This window comes from Tamandua tetradactyla, chromosome 26 (genome assembly GCF_023851605.1).
Source record: "Tamandua tetradactyla isolate mTamTet1 chromosome 26, mTamTet1.pri, whole genome shotgun sequence".
Lineage (NCBI taxonomy): Eukaryota > Metazoa > Chordata > Mammalia > Pilosa > Myrmecophagidae > Tamandua > Tamandua tetradactyla.
Genome location: NC_135352.1, coordinates 23,117,052 through 23,134,370, shown reverse-complemented (window position 1 = coordinate 23,134,370; position 17,319 = coordinate 23,117,052). Strand labels below are relative to the sequence as shown.

Sequence of the window (17,319 nt, the reverse complement as noted above, 5' to 3'; positions counted from 1 at the left end):
GGATGTACCTCGCTGCCTACTACATACTGTGAGCTTTGAAAGCACACAAGGACTGGAATTCTTTTGCTACCAAACATGTTGGAAACCCACAGGTGTGATTAGGACTGGTGGTTTTATGTGTTTCATCAGCCAGTGACATCATGACTGATGAGAATGTTCTGCCAAGAAAAGTCAAAATTTCCCAACATGAAAGTACTCAAAGACAAATCACATTTACTAAATGTCGTTTAATCTATACAATGATTTGAACATAGTCCAGACCCATAATAAGGGGAAAAAAACCCCACAACCACCAGGTTTATTACAGCACAACACATGATTCAGAGCAAAAACCACATTAGAATTTGCAAATTACTAAAAGTTTAAGAAAGTAGTTTGATTCCAATGGCAAGGGAAGAGTTCTTTTTTTCTTCCACTTCTATCTCATTTGACGAAGCATCGGACTTCCCCCTAGGAAAAGCAGACAAAAGCAAGTAACTAGTTCCTTGCTCTTAATGTTCTTTTATCTTTGAATAAAATAAAGCACTGCTATAATAAGTAAATGATTTGAATGATGTATGCAAAGAACAGAGCATTCTACCAAAACCATTTCTCTTAGAGATAAAAACTCTAGGATAAAGTATACCCAAGGAGAGATGAAAGCAAGTCAGCTCAGAGTTCCTCTGAGACAAATAGGTATTATATTTCAACAAGGAAAGGCTTTTTATCAAGCATAGTCATTTAGATAACATATAATCAAACAAATGTAAACTAAGAAAGGCACTTTGCAATTTTTCTATTAACACTAAGTTAACTTTAAAGGATCATACCCAATAACAAGTTCCTTCAATGCCATAATCTTTGGACAATTGCCTAAGAGAACAATGACCCAATCCTCATAAATTGAGTTTAATGAAGCAGGCTGAAGCTGTGACTGAGTTCTTTATTTATGAGACATTGAAGACCAGCTGCATGGTGTGTGCCACTTTCTAAATGGGTTCCGCCTCCAGCAGTTGTCTAGACCAGATGGAAAAGTGACAAGCTCCACTGAATATTTCACAGCATCAGCATGGTCATAAAAGAGTCCCCAGCAATTCTCTTTTGAACAGAAGCCAACTGTTTACTATAAATGCACCTCCTATTTCTCAAACTGGAGTTTTCATTTGCAACTGGCACCTGAAAGGTAGTACACCTTTAAGCTCAAAGCTACCACGTTGCAAATCAATCATAGGTGTTTCAAGAGTTCAAATCTCTGTGGGGGAATTTGGACAGTTTTTAAAACTTTAATGTGACCAAAGTTCGCTTGTAAAGAAACCAATCCATCTTTTCCTAGAAGGGGTTTCCTCCTAATTATAATTTCAGTTGTCGTTTTATCTGGTTCTTGCATTATTCTAGGGCTATGCTTATTAGAAACAGACTCAATGCCACTTTGGTTATTAGAAACAGACTCATTACGCTTTCTATTTTAGCTCAGGAGCAGAGATCTAGGCAAGAAAACTGAAGATTTGGCTTTAGCCTGTAGCTGCAACTTTTCCAAGCAAGAAGGAGTGTTTCAACTGGCATCAGGGGTCCCTTGCTGTTCATTATAGGAGATCATCAGTATCTCTAGATATCTATGATGGTTTAGCAATGATCATCCATTTCATAGGAGGGAAAGAAAAATTTCTTTAGGAAGCAGGAACTAATACATAAATCTAAAGTCAAAGATAACAGACATCACTGGAGCATCAATTCATATTACTGTGCTATAAATCTATTACACTAGACACAATCTCTCTCTGAGCCACAGCATTCAGTACTGGAATGAAGCAAAGGCTGAAAAAAATCTTATTTAGATGATGAATTCTACCAGAAATTTATGGTATAGCTCAGTTTTTCTATTACAGGTTTTATTAGGGGCTTGGGATTAAATTTGGATCCCTTCAGGGTCTAAAGTACAGACAATTTGTCTTGCCCTTTTTTTTTTTACCAAGTTGATAACGCTAACTCCAGAGCATGTAGATTATTCTTCATGTAGCAATATCTTAAAAAAAAAAAGGGGGGCGGGCCGCGGTGGCTCAGCGGGCAAAGTGCTTGCCTGCTATGCCGGAGGACCTCGGTTCGATTCCCGGCCCCAGCCCATGTAACAAAAACGGAGAAACAGAATACAATAAAAACAAGAAAATGTTTAAAAATGTTTAAAAAAAAAAAAAAAAAAAAAAAAAAAAAAAAAGGTTCATTAATAAGGTTGGAACATAACATAAGTTAAATGGACATTTTCTAGCAGCTTATTAGGCAATTCTCAATGTTTTAAAAGAAAAAGCATTAATGAAAAAGTGTGTTTATATGGCTATTCTCAAGAGTCCATAAGGATTCACTAGTCATAGATAGATATAGATATAGATAAGATATAGATATAGATATTAATATAGGTGTGTAACATTCTTTGTTATTGTTTTAAATTTTGTTATCTATTTTCAAACAAACCAAGTTTTCTGTTTTAGACTAACTAAGAAAAAAAGCCAGAAAAGTCATCAGGAAATCTATAAGGATGGCTGATTTCTTAGGATGTGTATAGCAGTGCTGTTTCAAGTGCTTAGATAGTCATTACATTGTTGAGTTACATGTTATCAGGTCATCTACGTTGCCAACTCACACATACCATTCCATCCATTTGCATAGGCATCTGTTGTTGTACACATAAACTATGGATAGCATCTATTAGAAGATGGGAATGGATCAAGCTTCATGTGAATTATTACAATGATCACATGCACAGCCCAGAAGCCACCTTGCTCATTCTCCCTCCTCTGAACTTCCACCACCAATATTCAACAGTCCAAGAGAAAAGACAAATGAGCAAATACTCCTACTAATGTAGGAATGCAAGACTCACAGGAGATGGCATTTTGATCTCCAGAATTGCACACCTTTCCATGTTTGACCAAATTTTCATCTTCTCAGCTAAGTAACTCCTACAAGGAACCATACCATCAGTTTGCACAAATGGGCTTGTGGTAACCCACCTATCACCCTTTCCTAGCAAGCTCTGTGGTGCTATTTCCCAGCTTATATGAAAAGAAGGATATCATCAGACCTCCATTCTGAATAAGTGGTAAGAGAGAACATTTTCTGCCTTAATGCCTTTGACCAAATAACACTGAAATATTTCTGAATATCATATCACACAGGGTCAAAGAGTAAAAGGAAAATACATTTTTTGTGAGAAATGTGCAATTTCTCAGAAAAAATTAATGACAGATTGTTTTTACAAAACATTTTTAAATATCTTAATACTGGATACGTACCCAGTTAGTTTTCCCCAATGTATACATATTTCATAAATTCATCCTTTGCCAGAACATGTTTAGCAAATTTTTCCTCAAAAGGAATATTCATTCTCATAATTACACAAACATTTGTTTGCCAGTACTTTTGTTAATGCCAGGGGATGAGTGGAAAAATTTGCATTTCTTTCAAAAAGTAAAAGCTGCTACTCTGGTTTTTATAATATTTTATTGTTTGATATTTGCAAGATGGTTTACAAGACATCAGCAAATCCTACTACCATTTGTGACTATATTATTTCAATTTTACAGCTGAGAAAGCAGAAAATAAAATATTTATACAAAACCATAGATTAATTGTGGTACAACACAGGATTACTTTTGACTTAAAGTAACTTACCGGCAGATAATTTTTCATTCAAAGGTTTTGTCAAAGTGGGTGAGAAACAGCAAGTTAGAACATATACAGAGAGCTTATTTTCCTCCTCAGTAGGATATTATTATAAGTTAATGAATAGAGTAAACTCTGCCTTGAAATCTCAAAAAAAAATAATTTTTAAATTTGAGTCATTTACAGAAAATCCTTATTGTATGATTTATAACCATGCCTAATTAGAAAAAAAAAAATTCATTTAATTAGTCATGCCATTTTTTTTAATTGAAGAAATTAAGTGAATTCAAAGAAGCTTTTATGGCTTACATTTATGCACTATCTAAGAATCTTCAATGCTACCTAATTCAAGATGCTTCTTTTACATCACTGTCAATATCAACTGACAGTGATAGAACCACAATAATTAGGGTTACATCAACTATTTAATGAATAGTTATTATCAATACTATTATGAAAAGTACTTACATATAAACTAACATGTACTGCTTATCATTTTATAACAACATTCTACATCCATTAAATATCTGTTGTCAATTGTATAATGTACAGAATTAGTGAGAGCAGGGAACGTGGTCTGTTGATTACTGTATTGCCATCTCCTAAATGCAGACCTAGAATATAGTAACTACTTTATTATATTCTAAAATTGTATTCTAAAACTACATTTATTTTTTTGTTAAGATTTTAACAATAGAAGATAACAGAATAAATAAAAGCCCCTTTCATTGAGTCCTTCTCAATTAAAACTCAACAAACTTGTGAGATAGGTATTGCTATTTCCATTTTATGGATGAAAAAACCAAGGCACAAATTGGTTTCATTACTTGCCTAAGAAAATTACCAAGTGGGTATCAGATTCAGGGCTCAAACTGACACTGGACGACTCCAGAGACCATGTAATTATAATTCTCAAACTTTAATGTGCATAACACATCTACTTCTTGGCCAAGATGGAGTAAAAGATACCAGATTTACCTTCCTGCTTGAATCAGTTTAAAAGATGGTCAAAATATAATAACCAAATTCAATATAATCACTATCAAAATTCCAGCTGCCTTTTTTTTTGACAAAAATGGAAAATTTTATCCTCAACTTCACGTGGATTGCAAAGGATCTCAAATGGTCAAAACAATCTGGAAAAGAACCAAGTTGGAAGACCCACACTTCCTGATTTTAAAATTTACTACAATGATACAGTCATTAAAACATTGTGGTCTGGTTAAATATATACAAGGATAGACATTTAGACAAATGGAATAGAATAGAGATACCATGGATAAACCCACCCCATCTATGATGAGTTGATTTTTCAAAGGATGCCAAATGCATTAAATGAGGGAAATAATAGTCTCTTCAACAAATGGTGCTGGAACAACTGTAAATCAAGATGGAAATAAATGAATGTGAAACTTTACCTCTGACTACAAATAAAATTTTATTCCAGATGGATTAAAGGCCTAACTACGAGAGATAATTCAGTAAAACTCTTAAAAGGAAACATAGGGAAATATCTTCAGGACCTCGTAGTAGGTAAGAGGTTTTTAGACTTTACACCCAAAACACAGTCAACAGAAGAAAACATACATAAAACAGACTTCATCAAATTTCAAAATATTTGTGCATCAAAGGACATTATCAAGAAAGTGAAGACAATTTACAGAATGGAAGAAAATATTTGGAAGCTATATATCTTAGAAAGTTTAATATCCAGAATATATAATGAAACCCTACAACTCAACAACAAAAAGTCAAACAACCCAATTAAAACTAGGCTAAAAATTTAAATGGACATTTATCCAAAGAAGATACTCAGATGGCCAATAAGTATATGAAAAGCTGTATATCACTAGCCACTGGAAAAAAATAATTATAGCTGTATTGAGATGCCACTTCTCACCTACTAGGATGGTCATTACTTTAAAAAAAAATGAAAATAATGAATGCTGGCAAGGATGCAGAGAAATAGGAATCCTTGTATGCTGTTGTTGGGAAAGTAAAATAGTGCAGACATTGTAAAAAGTAATGTGGCAATCCTCAGAAAATTATATATAGAATCAAAATTTGGCCCAGCAATTTCACTCCTAGTTATGTATCTAAAAGAACTGAAAGCAGAGACTTGGACAGATATTTGCATGCCAATGTTTATCATAGCATTATTCACAATTGTCTAAAGGTGGAAGTGTCCCAAGTGTCCATCAACAGATGAATGGATAAACAAAACATACCCCAAATGGAATATTACTCAGTCACAAAAAGAAGGGAAGTTATGGACATTGAAGACATCATGTTGACTAAGTAAGCCAGGCACAAATATATATCAATATTTCATTGATATGGAATACTTAGAATAAGCAAATTCATAGAGACAGAAAGCAGAATAGTAATTACCATGGATGAGGGGAGGTAGCAATTGGAAATTATTGATAAATGAGTATGCATATCGGTTTGGGATGATGGAAATAGATAGTGGTGAAAGTTACACAATGTTGTCAATGTTTTTAATGCCAAGGAATTGTCCACTTAGAATGTTTAAAAGGATTTTTATGTCTATTTTACTGTAATTAAAAATAAATTATTAAAATAAATGAAACAACAGCTCTCATGATATTGTACATAGTACAGTGGAGGACAGTGATCCCTGAGAGATGGGATGAAGCCTGCCATTGTTCAAGCTTTCTGCCTGGAAAGTCTCTAGCTTGAAATGCAGGAAGGCAGTACATTAGTGAAGATCAGCAGAGTCCCACAGCTGAGTAACTAGGCCTAAAAACTGGAAAGCTAAGACAGATAATGTTTGTAGATCAGGGTACTATAAAGGAGAGGGATGCATAGACAGAGAAGTCCAGGGGATTGCAAACGGTATTGCTTGCATATTCATCTGAATACTAATTAGAGCATGTGTCTGAGAAAACTAAAGGCCAGGGAAAGAACCACCATAAAATATTAGAAAGAACAAGAGCCAAAGCAACAGAAGAATGGACATGGTATCTATTCCCATAAACCAGTACTCAAAAGGGTCTGGCTTCAGTAATGGAGCAAAAATAGCCCTGCACTAAATGCTATCACGGTCTCAGCTAACAAAGCTTACGCAAGTTCCAAAATGATCACATTCCTCCCATCCAAATGAACTGTGGTCCAGAGCCTCAAAAATATTTTTGGAAAAGTATCCAGCATCCCAAAGGCAAAAGTCCGCAATGCCTGGCATCCACCCAAACCCTATGAGATATGAAAACAGAATCATAGAACCCATAATGAGAAGAAAAATCAATTATTCAAAACTGGCACGTAACTGACACTGGTGATAGAATTAGTAGAATAGAGATTAAAATCATAATACATATGTTCAAAACTTAGAGGAAGACAGTGTATGTTAAATAGAAACACAGAAGATACAAAAAGCGGAGTTTTAGAAAAGAAAATGGCAATAATGTCTAGGATGAAAAATATATTGACTAAGATTAATAACATTAATGATCACAATAAAAAGAGTAAGTTAAAATACAGCAATAGGCATCATACAAAATGAAAACAAGAAAAAAGAATATTTTAAAACAAGAAAACCATTCATCAACAGTGGGACAATTCCAAGGAGCCTTGTATATGCGCAACTGGAAAACACAAGGTGAAGTGGGGTTAAAAAATAGTAGCCGATTGTATCCAAATTTGAATATCAACAAATCCCAATCACAACTACAGAACAAAAGTGCATCAAATTAGGCAGATCACAATCAAATTGCTCAAAATCAGTAATAAAGAGAAACTCAATAAAGGAAAATGATCTAAATACCCTGATAAAAGACAGCGATTGACAGATTGGATAAAGAACCAGGACCCAACTAAATGATATCTACAAAAACAAAACACATCAAAGCCATACTTTACTTATAAAGGCATAAGTAGATTGAAAGTAAAAGGATAAAAACATAGTATGCGACCACCAATAAAAAGAAAGCTAGATTTGGCTCTACTGATATTAATTAAACAAAGTAGATTTTGGAGCAAAGAGGAAAAGATCTTTTCATTATGATGAAGGATCAAGAAGACATGAGAAATTCCAATATTTATGTAACTGATAACTGAGCTTCAAAATACAAATATAGGTATCCAAAACTGAAAGAACTACATGGGGAAATGGTGAAGACACTGACAGGTAGTGAAAAAACAGGCAGGAGTTGGAGTACTCCTCAAATCACGCAGCTCAGCATGGCAGAAAGCTACACTGTCATTGGTGTTTCAGTTTGCTGAAACTGCTGAATGCAATCTACCAAAAATGGACTGGCTTTTTACAATGGGAATTTATTAACTTACAATTTATAGTTCTTAGGCTGTGAAAATGCCCCAAATCAAAGCATCAGCAGGATGATACCAGGACAATGAAGTCAGGCTTCCAGCACTGGGACAGCTCTGTCACATGGGAAGGCACATGGCAGGACCTGCTGACCCTGCTGTCCTAGATTTTGTTGCTTTAAGCTTCTGGTTCCATTGGCTCCTCAATTTTCTGTGGGTCCTCTCAACTTCTCCAGGGCTTTTCTCTGTAACCATCTCTTAATTTCATCTCCTAGCTTCTATAGGTGTCTTATTCTCTTATAAAGGACTGCAGTAAGAGAATTAAGACCCACCTTGAATGAGTTGGGCCACATCTCAATAGAAATAACCTAATCAAAAAGTCCCACCCGCAACCACTCTGAACCTGACCTTTACTGGGGTACAGTACAGCTTCAAACTACCACAGTTGACTTCAAACTTCAGAGGACAGACACTGATTGGCAAAGTAGCTGAAATATTTGGAGGAGGAAGAAGCCACAGAGGAGGTGAACCTCCATATCTATGTTTAAAAATGGCCCACATCCTCCTTGAACCATTTCAAAGTCTTCACTGCTACCCTCATCCTTGACCTAAAGAGAATTCTCAGCTCAATGATTTCCTGCTACTCATCTCACCACCAATTTTCTTTAGTGCTTTAGTAAAGGGAATTGGTGGGTAGACCATACAGGATTAGTTTGTTCCACTGTTCCCTTATGTTTTACAACTATCAAAATCCTTCCTTGACATTATGCCAATGCAAAAATGATACCGTACTTTTATTTGCTATAGGTCTCCATTGTGTCCACAGCCACAGACTGAGCAAACACAAGCACTTCCAGATGGCTGAGCAGCTGAACGGGTTCTAGAATCTCTGGGAAGGGTGTCCATGCTCATCAGTCTGACCCAAAATTATCCTTCTCTTTCCCTGTTCCAGGGAGGATGATCAGCCTAACAAACATTCCTACATATATTCTCCAGATGTTTGATAGTAAAAATCAGTAAAATTGTGCCTTTCTGCTGTTGTACAGCCCTTCCAGGGGTTGGCTGTTGGCTGTGCAATTGATTCATTGGAGCATGGTAGATTCTGGAGGTAATGAAGTATGATCGGATGGCACATTAGGGGAAACTGCTGCTTCTTGCAGAGTTGCTTCCTCTTGCCAGGTAGGCATGGGAATTTTAGTGACATCGAAAACAGCTTCATCAGACAGGAGAAGAAAGGCTGCTTCTGCTGACAAAGGTGGCTTGGTGGAGTTCTGGGGTCCTGATTATTTCCAAAGGCTCCTGCTCTAATCCTCAGGGTCCCATTCTTTCACAATCATTTGGCTTTGAATTTTGATATATTCATCCTGCTCCACAAGACATAGGAGATATTGTAGAATGGTCATGGACATTCCCTGCTTTTTAAACTATATTTTGAGCTGAGATTTTGAGGTTTCAGATTTATTCGCAGGATAGTTAGATGAGGGTGCACACCCCACCTACTCTGCATTACTCAGATCCTTCATTGCATCTCTGGCTCCAGTGACTCATTTGCCATCATGTACTACAGATTACCAAAGTCCCATCTTTTGGCAAAATAATAAAGCTTCAGTTTCCCATTTCCTTAAAGATCTGTTACTGTAAAAGGTAGGGCTCTTTTATGCAAGCAACAGAAGATGTTTATTGCTCATTTAACAAGAAAATCAACTTAGAAATTGATTCATTCACATAATGCCTAGAAGAGTCTGAGAATCAGCTGAGAGTTACACAGGGAGAAATCACTCCCAACTGTCCCACTGGCCAAGTTGCAGGCTAATAACTAACTCTTTGGTGACTGATACCACAGTTCATGGAATTCCTGCCTCCAATGCCTCTTAAAGCTCTTAATCTCTCCCTTGTCCTCTGGCAAGCAAGCAGAGTGTCTCCTTGCCTTTCTTTCATCTGAATCCATGTCTCATGTTGGGTGCATAAAATTAGTGGAAACTAGGTCATGTTTCAGCATCCTAGCTGCCAGGAAATCTGGGAAATTGAGTTCTAGAATATACTGAGGTGACCTTAAGGAGTTACAGAGTGAAAATATTCCAAATATAGTAATGCAATTCAGAAAAGTGACAGCCGCCAATATAACCTAGCCCTTTAATCTAACCAAATAATCTAATACCTCTGTTTCTCCACTTACCACTTTTAGGCAGTATCTATAGACGAGGTGGATATGAAAGTTGGTTGGCAGGCTTTTGTGCAGCCTGCTTTCTTCAGATAACGGAGGACATAAGTATGCTATTCTCTGCAATGCAGATACTTTCTTCATTTTTTCCCTCTTCTCCCCACCAACCCATCCCTTTTATCATTCCCTTACTATGCTCTGCTTTTCTCTCTATTCACTGAATTTACTGTAGGACTATCTCTAGGCAAGCAGTTCACTTACTTTCCAGTGCAGCTCTGGATTTGGAGCCTGTGGTCAATCTCAGAGGCTTTTGCAGGTTAGTGTAAGCTAGCCCAAGCCTCTGACCACCCTTCCTTAACCTTTAACCCAATTTCCTGATGATTGCCTAGTTTTCTATTTACTTGGTCATTCCACATTTGAAGGTTTTCTAAATATGGCTTTATTTGTATTATAATTGTTTTCTCAAGTATTTTATTTTTTGCAACGTTTTCTTTTTCCTTTTATCAAATCTATTCCCAGTGCTTTCTATCTTCCAGAAATGTTTTACCACATGTTCTAGTTTGCTAGCTGCTGAAATGCAATATACCAGAAACAGAACGACTTTAAAAGGGGGAATTTAATAAGTTGCTAGTTTACAGTTCTAAGGCCGAGAAAATGTCCCAATTAAAACAAGTCTATAGAAATGTCCTATCTAAGGCATCCAGGGAAAGATACCTTGGTTCAAGAAGGTTGATGAAGTTCAGGGTTTCTTTCTCCAGTGGAAGGACACATGGCCAACACAGTCAGTTTCTCTCTGATCTGGAAAGGCACATGGTGAACATGCTCAGGGTTCCTCTCTCATCTAGAAGGGCACATGGCAAACATGGCATCGTCTCTAGCTTTCTCTCCTGGCTTCCTGTTTCATGAAGCTCCCCAGGAGGCATTTCCCTTCTTCGTCTCCAAAGGTCGCTGGCTGGTGGACTTTGTCTTCTCATGGCTATGTCGTTCTGCTCTGCTCTCTCTGAATCTCTTTCTTTCTCCAAAGTGTTTCCTCTTTTATAGGACTCCAATAGACCAATCAAGACCCACTCAAATGGGTGGAGACATGTAGTCACCTAATCCAGCTTAACAACCACTCTTGACTAAATCACATCATCCAGGGAGATGATCTCATTACAGTTTCAAACATACGGTATTGAATAGGGATTAGTCCACCTTTATAAAATGGGATTTTGATTAAAACATGGCTTTTCTAGGGGGCATACTTCCTGTCAAACCAGCGCACCACAATTCTAATGAGAATACCTTACTTGCGTTAGATCTATGAGTTAGATATTGTTATTATTCATGCTTTAAACAGAGGAAAACTGAGCTTGGAAATCTTTAGGAATTTGCAAAAGGTTCATAAGAAATTGAGTCAGGATTTTAGCTCAAGTAACCTCGGAGTCCAAGACCTTAACTTCCATGAGAAATTTCTCTTACACGTTAAATGACACGGGTATTTTAATCAAACCATTATTTTCCCCTCCCATTGTCACTCAGCATTTAAAGATTTCTATTAATTTGAAAGTGTAAGAAATCTTATAATCTGAGCTTGCCAGACCAATATCCAACCTTGTTAATCAGAGGAGGCTGTGCACTCATCTCTAACTGTAGATCCTCTGATTCCTCATGGAATGATGGTTCCCAAATGTACATTTCACTCATTTGCTCAAATAATCAGCCCAATTTTCCAAGCCAGTTCTCCTCTCTGACTTTGCAGTTAGAAATATGAATGCAGTGGACACAAAGCAACCGTTTGTTCTCATCTCACTGACACAGTAGAAAGCACCTTCATTTCTTACTTGCAGAAGGCATCCCATTAAAGGGACCAGATTTAATCAATGGTGTCAGCAGGAAGAGAAGGGATCTTCCCATTTCACTAGCAGAAAGCCCTAATTACTCCCTGGAGAGCTCCTGAATATGACATACTAAGGCAGAAAGGAAATGACCCTTTTGGTTTCCTAATCTTAGGTAAACTAAAAAAATGAGTTGGCTTGAAATGAAATGAGTAGCATGACCTTAGGCATACACTTAAGGTAGAACCTCTCCTCAAATAGGGTGTCAAGTTGTAAAATGCTTTAGTGAATGTATAGTGAATGTTTTCATTGCCAGATGTATGGAAACACTTAGCTTATACTGCAAAGTATCACAAAATCATGAGAAAAGAAGGGACTTGAAGAGTGTACCCTTCTGAAAGAAGACTGGAAAGTTAATTGTCATGAAAAAACCATTTATTTAGCCCTTTTTAATATTCAAGTAAACATATCTCTTAAAAGTCGCTTGCAATGCCACTTTCTGTCTATTAAACCTCTTATCCCATATATGGGCATAAAAATGAAAGATACCTACCTACAGAAAAATGAAGTCTCCAGGTTAAAATTAAGGGAGGATGTTAAACATTAAAATAACTTTTAGCAAATAAAAGCAACATTATTGTGAATAGGTCTTAGTATAACAAATAAAATGCAAAAGCATGGGGGAACTTCAGCTTTTAAAGTGTATGACAAACTCAACTTTAGAAACTGAAACAACAATGTATGAAACATGACAATTAACAAACTAACGTATTTTATGCCACAAAAGAAATGGAAACCAAAACCTGAATATTGTAAACATGAAATTAGAAGTAAAATAGTTAATACTGTAAGGTACAATGCAAGCAAACTTCCTAAGAGTTTAGAATTAGAAATAAATATATACATGTTTACCCTGTAACAAACTCTGGGATTTTCCTGAGTCCTACAAAACACTACCTAAACTTTCAAGATTCAAGTTTATGGGTTTAGAGAAGGCAAAGAGGAGGATACTTTAAAAGTACAAGAGAAGATTTCATCCGAAATGATTAACTGCAAGCTGTAAACTTAAGCATCTTAACCAAGTGAAAATGGAACTTCAAAGGTAGTTTCTCCAGCATATAAATACTTATTAACAATTTTCACCTAAGGCCTTCCTTTCTTAAATTTCCAGCTATTGAAATTTAGCATACTTTCATGCAAGCTTAGGTCACAGCATGATCCAAATTATATTTTATACACTGCAAACAAATTCAGAAATATGTGAATGATATTTCAAGAATGCTCTCAATGCATCCATCTCAGGTGTGAGAATCATGTCTCTGATTCCTGAATGTCAAAGCATGTCTTAAGGTTCACCAGATTAGAAGTGAAAAAATCCCTAAAGCACTGATTTTAATTGTTCCTTAAAATATTCGAATTTTTGTCTCACTTTCCCTATCAGTCTACTGGAGATATTAGTGGTAACTACCTCATAGAGTTGTTGTGAGGATTAAATGAATGTAATTCGAAATGCTTAGAATGGAACTCGGGCACTGGATATGATCAGAAGGACAGTGATAAAGACAAAAGTTGATGTTGATTACTAAATTCTGACTCCTGGTTTGAAGATATTTGTGCCTAGCACAGGGTTGCCAGACTTAGCAAATAAAAATACAATTTGTATTTCAGATAATCAATACATTTCTAGTATAAGTGTGCAATGCTTGGGACTTTACCTGAATCTCACACTTATTCTAAAAAATGTATCTGTTGCTTATATGAAATTCAAATTTAGTAAGTGTCCTGTGTTTTGTCTGGAAATCTCAGTCCAACACAGATTAGTCAATTTCAGAAGATGAATAATTTCATTTTGAAAATGAATTTGCAGCATTATTAATTTGACACATCAGTAAATCTAACTGCATTGCCATATAGTCAATCACTTGATATCCAAAATATTGACAAGTCTGTATTATTTAGTAAGAATTACCCAGAATTTGGAGTGACCCTTAGGGCTGTCATTTAGAAGCTGGGGACCATGGCTAACTTAAATAATGGTATTTCTAAAATGAAGCTAAAAAATCCACAATCTTCCTTACATAGGATTATTATGAGAAATTAAGTTTGTAAAATGCTTCACGCAGTGCCCTTCCTATAACAGGATTTCAACATTGTTCATGTTTTCTCCTTCCCCTCTCAAATATAAGACAGTCTGCAAAAGCACCTGCATTGTTTTTAAATTCCAATTGTTATTAGCAAAGGTGAGACTTGCAAAGGTGAAACTAATAGGCTGATTAAGTGAATTAGATGCTAAAAGGGGAACAAAAGAGACAGGTAAAAAATAACTCCAGGGTGTATTTAATGAGGGGGGAAGAGAATAAAGTCGCTACTGAAAGAAAGGGCATGAATACAAAAGAAAGCATGTCTGAAAGGGAAGAAAGAGTTTTAGACATAGAGAGTTTGAAATAATGTTGAATTTTTGTGAGAGCCTCCCAGCTGGTCTTTTAAAACATGATGCTTGTTAGGTTAACCACATCGTTTCATCATCATCACTCATCAATAAATGAACTAATTCATGTAAAGACTCAAACTTCTGTCTGGAACAAGTAAGGCTCAATTAAGTTAGTTATTATTAAATTAATGTTAGCTATTATTTTTATTATCCTTTCAACTGACCAAGCCAGAATTGAGAAAAATTTTTCAATTCCTCCTTAACATTTCTTAATTTTCTTTTCCTTTATTAAAATACCTATTAGCCATCTCCTAAATTAAATTTTTAGTTAGAGACCAGGAGGAAAAGTCATTTTCTCAATCTAAAACTCCCTCTTCTACTCTTCTTATTCCTACCAAAAGCGTCCCCATTTTCCTAATCTGTTATCCAAAGTAACGGTTAAGTATGTGAGTGTTTATAGAAATATAAGCTTATTACTTAAATTCATTACATATATATGTACATATATTTATTCATATTTATATTAGAGAAATGTGTTTAAGATTAAAATTTTAGAACATATAGAAAAGTAGGAAGAGGATATAATCACTCATATTTCTAAGACATTAACATTTTCAGTTCACATTTTGGTGTGTAGCTCTTTCCATAGACATGGGAATTTCCACATTCACCTGAGCTTAGGACTTCCGTAGTCCCCTTACCATCCACCAGTAGTGGGGCTAATCACCGGGAGACTTCATTACCGAGAAGAATTCTCTTGGCAAACTTTTGGCCAGCTAAAATCGCAAGCTGTGAGATGGCAGATGTTGAAGGGTTTGGGTCAGAGAAGCAACATGATATGTCTTTTATTTAACAGGAGCCCTCTGAGGGATAGGCTGAGAGTCAATGTTTGGGAAACGAGATGAGTGTAGCATCCGGGAGACAGAGAAGAGACATAACAATAAATCTGGCCTAAAATGACAGGGTCTAGCCTCGTCATGGTGGGGGTGGGGGGAAACAATTGGAATCTGCATATATTTTGAAATGAAAGCAAAAGGTATTTGCTGGTAGAGTGAATACAAAGTGCCAGATCAGAGTAGTCTAATTAATTTTGAGCCTAAAGGACAGGAGGGAGGGAGTAGATATTTGCCAAAGTAGAAGAGTCAGCAGAAGAGTTTTGAGAGCTGAACTAGGAGAGAAAGGGATTAGGAGTTCAGTTTTGGACGTGATGAATTTGAAATGCCATATAAACAACACCAGTGTAGATGTTAAGCAAGCATGGAGGAATCAATCACAAAGATGCTACTTCAACTACAGAATTTAATCTGCTTACTTAAGGAATGAAAATGGAGAGAGAAGATGTCTAAGGATTTGTCTTGCAGTTTTCATAAAATTGTCATATATGACCTGAGAAATGATTTCAAGGCGAAAGCAGATTTGACGCCATAATCGTTGGAAGATGCCAGCAGATTTGGCATAACAGTAGTTGGGATGCTCAATGAAATATATCTGCTTGCTTAGTAGCAAGGTGCCAACACAACCAATAGCAATAACCAGGTCAAAGATACCCAACACATTTAAAAGTGGAGGATACTAGAGTCTCTAAAGTCCTTCAACCCAAGGGCTGAAAACTGGCAGGTGGTTAACATTAAGAAAAGTTTTCGGGAGGCAGTCCCACATGGCATCAGTGGACGGGCCAAACTGTCAGAGGTGGGCACTGGTTGCAGTGTGGCAGTAAGAGTGGGAGCTGGCCTCACAGTGCACCATAGGCATTTGAGCCAGGAGCCAGAGCTACAGAGTGGTAGTTCTGGCTACACACGTCAGTATGCCTTTATCTGAGGCTCCCTGAGGTGGTGCCTGCACTGGGTTTTTATGCCTCAGAGGTCTTGTCGTCAATGTCCTTATAGAGGATATAGGACAATGTCCTACTGTGTGTCATCGCTCTCATATGAATGTCTGGTTATCATCTGATACACGTGAACATGTTCTTCTCAATATCTTCACATGCTAATTGTGGTCAACGTGGTGACAATGTTTTGGGGATTCAAGATCATTTACATTATCTTCCAGTGCACAATGGAATTAAAACCTGGACACTCCAAGTATCAAGAGACTGAGAAAGAACCAAGGAGAAGAGTCCAAGGAGAAGCAGTACCGACGCAGAAGATCCAGGAGATGTTAATGCCATGGAAGCAAAGTGCAGAAGTCTATCCTGAAGGAGAAAGTGAACATCTGTGCCATTGTGGAAATGTAAAACAAATAAGACTGGAAATTAATTATCGGATTTAGCAATATTGAGTCATTTGCACCCCAGAAGGAGAGTTTTGTTGAAGTAAACAGAGTGAAACCAAGATTGGAAGGATGGTTCAGAGAGGAATTTGAAACACTGAATATGTACAAATTTTCCAAGAGGTTTGCTGAGACGAAGATCAGTGTAAAAAGCTGAGAGAGTCTAGCAAAGAAAGCTCACTTGCTTTTTTGTTTTGCTTTGATTTTTTTTAACTGGGAGGGTAATTTAGCTTGAAGAAATTTATGTGTCTTATATGTGGTATAGACAGGAAAAAACTTGGAGATATAAGATAAACAGGAGATAACTGATGGGTGATTTTATTAGTAATCAGGACAATGCAAATTCAAATTGCTATGAAACATTATTTCTCACCTGCCAGATTGGCAAAATTCAGAAAGTCAGAAGGTTGCAAATCCTGGCCAGAATGTAAGGAATCACAGAGGTGCATACATTGCTGGCAGGACTATAAGTAGTTACAAACATTTAGGAAAAATACTTGACAATTTGCAGTCAGGTTTAAAGTGTTTATTTCCTGTGACCTAGTGATTCTACTTTCTGAAATACCCTCGGATCAAGCAGGGCTTTTCTAATTTTAGTGTGCGCAAGAATCCCCAGGGGATCTTGTTAAAATGCAGATTCTGATACAGAAAGTTGAGGAATGAGAGCTGAGATTCTGCATTTTTGTGAGGCTGATGCTGCTAGTCTAAGACCACACATT

At 36.6% G+C, this 17,319-nt stretch overlaps 1 long non-coding RNA gene across 1 annotated transcript in view; it reads right to left on the bottom strand.

Moving 5' to 3' along the window:
* Positions 1–207: 207 nt before the first annotated feature.
* The window catches only part of LOC143669950 (uncharacterized), a 42,350-nt gene continuing 25,238 nt past the window's right edge, over positions 208–17,319 (bottom strand). Inside the window, exon 3 of the long non-coding RNA XR_013169139.1 lies at positions 208–450. This is a non-coding gene — a long non-coding RNA (uncharacterized LOC143669950). The remainder of the gene's footprint in view (positions 451–17,319) is intronic.